General features: G+C 41.7%; 2 protein-coding genes across 2 annotated transcripts in view; one reads left to right on the forward strand and one right to left on the reverse strand.

Annotated features, from left to right (window-relative positions):
* Positions 1–5,288, reverse strand: part of LOC306964035 (rho-related GTP-binding protein RhoA-A-like) — a 470,655-nt gene that overhangs the window by 307,484 nt on the left and 157,883 nt on the right. The gene's annotated exons all lie outside the window — the stretch shown is intronic.
* znf740b (zinc finger protein 740b) overlaps positions 1–5,288 on the forward strand; it is a 220,933-nt gene that overhangs the window by 45,530 nt on the left and 170,115 nt on the right. The gene's annotated exons all lie outside the window — the stretch shown is intronic.

Here is a 5,288-nt window from a genome sequence, read left to right on the forward strand (position 1 = left end):
TTATGTTAATAGTTATGTCACACATCTTGCAACCTTGGGCTTCTAAATATTGATCCACTTCTAGATTTTCAATTATCCAGTGCCGTTTTTCTGCCATCTGCTAAGGACCAGTGATTTGTGTTCCTTCATATCTGGAGGCTTGTCCTGTAATTAGACCATAAATTAATTTGTAGAGAAGAAAGAGAGAGAGAGAGAAAGAGAGAGAGAGCAGGAAAGATTGAAGGCATGAGTAAGTCCCTCCGACTATAGAGACCATAGAAATCCAGACACAAACCACAGTGAAGTGTTTTGTTCACTGGGATAAGATGATTGGGTTACAAATTATAACACCATCACTTCTCCTACAGTGCATGTGCCACTTGTTTCCTTCATCGTATTTAAAACCATACATCTGTGAATGATCGCCTTTAAATCAGTTCTCCGATAAGAAGTTAGAAATCATCCCAAGACCCAATAATACTCATTACTTGCAGTGCTGCAGCAAAATGACGAAGAAAAATATCTGGAGTTAGTGTCAAAATGTGTTGGAAACCGAAATATGATGTGAAGTGTGGATCCATCAGGCTGATACCCCCACACAACACAACACAACTGCACTAATCTAACTTTATTTACAGCTCAGACGGAAATTCTTTAAAGACTAATGCGCCTACATTGATTTTAAATTGGGGTCTATCTACGTACTCCGGCAAGAATGGCTCGTTATGCGCTTTTCTGTGAGATTAGCTCATTGTCCCCCCGCTGCTAAATTACGCACTGTGATCCGGGCTGTTGCTGTACAGTGTCTAAAGTGCTACATGAGCAGTTGTGTTTGCCACATAAAGACAACCCAGTGAGACACTTTAATGGACAGTAAAACCTGGAAATCAGCAGGTTGTGGGTTTAAGACAATGAATAGTGACTGCATTTGAGCACGCTGTACAGCAAAGCAGTAAAATACTACTTTTGCTGTTTGTTTTGAGGCCATTTTCTGGTGATAATTTATTGTTATCTATTATTGCTTTAACTTTTGCTGCTCAATGTAAATGTGTGCTAGAACATTCCTATTTATTTAGGCCTGATCTACTGGTTTGATTGTTTTGGAATGATTCGAGATGTTAAAGCAGTAGTAAGTAACTTGTTTACCTTAATAAATCATTTTCGTAGTCCCTCTGGGGGTAATACAAGTGTTAATTGGATGATTTTTTTTTTTTTTTCATCTCCCCCTGGTGTCACTGGCCACAAAACCACCCTTGCAACTTTCCCTGCACCGGTCAGAGGCCCCAATACACACTAATGGAATCACAAAGAACAAGCTAACAGGCTAACGGGCAAAGCAAACTGCGGCGGGCTTGCACCACTTTAACAGTATTCACAGTCAAGTTTGAGTGAAAAAAAATGTCTCCATTGTGTAATTGGATGTATAATATCCCTCTCTCCCTTTGTCTTTTCTGTCAGCGTAGTATCTACTCTCACGGACAATTAATGAGTAAAAAACGCAACATGCTACACAACTGCGGTGGAGCTTATGGCCACTAGGGGCATGAGTTACTTATTACTGCTTTAAACTTCAAAAAACTTCACTGGTTAAATAATGTCTCGAAAAGAATGCTGCAGGCAGATGCTCAACCTTTCATGTGGGGCCTTGAGAGGCATGGTCAATCCAAGCCACCTGTCTATTTTCTCTTGCTCACTCTCCGTCACACTTGGAAAAAAAATTCTACTACTGTGCAGATAAAATGTATCCCGGAATTTTATACGGGCGACTTATCGGCGGCGTTTAGCGTCAGAGCCATCTTAAGTTTCCCATGTCGCTGTATGTGTGGTGTGTGCTAATCCAATAACATTCAGGTTGAACACGTACAGAGGCTAGCTTACAGATCGCTGGAAGTCACTGTTGGCCACAACCCACTCCTGCCTCTGTTCCCAGTCATGGCTAGCCTTCACCTAATACAGTACCATAAACTAATGTTACACTGTGTAGAAATCAGCCTGGGTTTTGGAGTGAGCTAAAGTCCAGCTGCGAAAGAGGAAGGGGTGGGGAGGGCTTTACATCTGTGCAACTGTATAAGACATCAAATTTTTATTGCATGGTGCCAAATGAACATAAAGCCTCAGTTCTTATTATTTCCATCAAGGATTAGAGTTCAGAACAACGGAATAACTCAAAGCTTTTCTGCACTAGTATTTATTTCATCAAGATTATATTAACTGATCCTCGAGGAATAGCGTTGGCTGGAGTTAAAATATGCTTGAGGTCTGCAGCGTAGCCTAAAGAAAGTAGGGTTTTCAACACAGCTCGAGTGATTAGCATTTTAGTGTCTAATAAAACGTTGATAAATACTTTATTAAGCCACCAAGTCTAACAAATCTAATGCATAAACGTAGGTATAGATGTTACTATGTGTGGGATAAAAGAGCTCTTGACAGGTTCTTAAATAGGTTTTATAATTCAGGATTACAACCAGCGTCAACGTTGGGGGTCTGCCATCTCTGGAGAGCCACTAGATATATACCTCAAGCACACATTTAAGCACTCACAGCAAAGTCCATTACACTGATTAGCAGTAAACATATTTGTAATAAAACTAAGGGAAATAGGGGAAGATTGTCTGCTTATTGATTCATGGTGAAAAAAGTGTCATACTTCTAAGGGCGCAAGAGTGAAAAACAGTGTAGGGCTTAGAGCCTGTATCACATTTATCCTAACAGCTCATGTCTAAACACTGAGTCCTTCATTTGAACTGCACTCCAGAAATAAACCAAGCCCAAGCTGTGAGGGCTCAGCTCCAGTAAACGTGAGAGAATCTGGGAAGCAGAGCAGACCAAACAGATGTCTTTCCACAAATGCAGACCTCCTACTTTTAACCCAATCTTTTACCATTAATCTTCTCTCACTATTTTAAATGAAACATAAATAGTATTTACACACTGCAGATACTGTCACAAGTCTCTAAAGTCTCTATTGTTTTACGGCATCGCCATAAATGGGTAAATGAAAAGAATCAATGCATATTCGTAAGCAGTTGTAACTGCGGAAAGGAAAGGCCAAGAGGATTGTTGAAGTGTATTAGCCGGGTGCTCATCCACAAATACAGCTGGAGTGCTGACACCTGTTGTTCATGCTAGAAAAAGCAACTTAAATAACTGGAATTGCCATTATGTTGTTTTGTTTTTAATATGCTACATTATCACATAAGTGCTACGTTAGAGCTAACAGTCCAATTTGGCACAAAGCTTGTTGACAGCAGAGGAAGAAAGAAAAGAATAAAGGGCGGATCATATGTTTCTAGTTCTGACCTTTTCTCTGTGGCATGTTGCACCTGGTTCAGTTTAGAAGACCTTTAGTGTAGAATAGCTGATGGCAAATCTGCAAGTGGTTTCATCTGCTCAGGCAAGACCGCAACACTAACTGTTTTGTTTTGTTTGTGCTTGGTACTCTCGCTGCTTTGTTGTGAAAACTGCAAAGAGAAAGAAAAATAACAGATTATCTACAATCAGACATTTGGAAAATCCAAACTATACCATGAGGATTTCATTATTAGGTAACATCCATAACAATCTTTTGATAGCCGTTGTTAGCCAGGCTGTATTACTTCAAAATGACAACTTTCAAATCCTTCAGCTTAGCCTGAAGTATGTGAAAATACACTTCAGATGTGCTGCCTTGATGATGGGAAGGGCAAAGTGAGGCCACTTCAGACCCGGACCTTCTCATCTGGTTCTGATTGGAGGAAGTGGTTGTGGCAGGAAGGCAGGGGCAGTCCAGGCAGTAGAGAGAGACAGTAAAAATGAGAGCAGAGGGCCGAGGAACAGGAAATGATAGTGTAACCCAAAGGGGCTCACTTACAGCATTGCCAGAGCCCCCTGGACACCACCGGTTTATACCAAGCCAGCAGTTTCCATCACCTGCTGCTCCTGGTTCCCCCCACATAAATCCAGGTGCTCCTGAATAAAGTCGTCTTTCTGTAAGAACCACAGGGAGCTTACGTCTGCTGCTGCAGCATTGGACCACTGCCTCCCTGACTGCACATTGGAAAATACTCAACTGCAAATACAGCCAAGCAAAAAGAGACACAGTAAGAGAATACCATCAACCCCCCGCCTCTTTAAAACACTTTATTCTTTTCATCATTTCCGTCGTCTAATTAAAAGAAGATGAAACAATCAATAAAAAGCTTCAGCATCTTTTTATTAGTGTTTCCAGCATGGCTTATATTAATACAGAGCCAGTCCACTGGGAAGGAGAATCATCCATGCTCCGCACCGCCCCCTGGCCTTCTGAGCCGTGGCTGCAGCCCCTGAGCTGATAAACCTTTAGAAATCATTCCCGACTGCAGCCAGAGCGCTTTACAGTTCCTCCAGCGCTCCCTGGTGATGGATTAATGCACTGTTGTTGTCATTTTATTGCCATTTTATTGCTCTGGTGCAATTTACCAGGCTTTATGTGCCTCTGCTGTCCGGTGGCAGAACGCGCAGGCGCATGGCTTCACCACAGAGACGCACAAAAGGTCAAACTCCCTCGATCTCTGCGCATGCGCGAATCCCACACTTAAACCTTCACCCACTAAATCATAATAAGCACAATTCAAATCAACGCAAAAGGAGTAGGCCTCTATTCTACGATTATGAAGGCAACAGCACAGTGCAAGCGTCGGCTGTTTCCTGTTGTGTACCCCTTTCACCACCTGGGGGCATCATCACTCACCATCACTACCATCACGCATCAGCGGCAGCACTTACCCACAGGTTGTATCTGAACATTACGACTTAACAACTCCTATCTTTTTATGCGTTCACCCTCTAAATTATTCAAGTAAAATGCATTTTAACTTTCGCCTAAAGCCATGAACAAATTTCTTTTACTTTCATCACAGACTAATTTGCAGTAGAAAACGAAAACCTGTTTGTTCTGACGAGAGGAGGCTACAAGACATTTCTATCAAGGATTGTGACAGCTGAAATATGGGTAGATAACATCAAGGTTATTTATCTTTGCAATGACCCGTTTTGAGCACTTACAAGCATCGAGAGAGCATATTTCATCCGAGTCTTTGGACGTTTATTGCAAATACTTGGAGGCGCACGCCCACTACAGGCTGCAAATTTTAGGCCGTTGTTCAAACACGCACGAGCCAACATCTACTGCCAAAATATCATGTCAGTTTTGGGCGGTAATCTTCTCTGTTAACGCCTCGAGTCAAAACAACCTGTTTTATTCACAACGTAGTTCGCAGGATTTTTTTATTAGTAGTAGCCTAATTGCTGTTGTATTGATACTCTTTTGAACTTACCAAACTTCTGTCCTT

This window comes from Gobius niger (genome assembly GCF_951799975.1).
Source record: "Gobius niger genome assembly, chromosome: 6".
Lineage (NCBI taxonomy): Eukaryota > Metazoa > Chordata > Actinopteri > Gobiiformes > Gobiidae > Gobius > Gobius niger.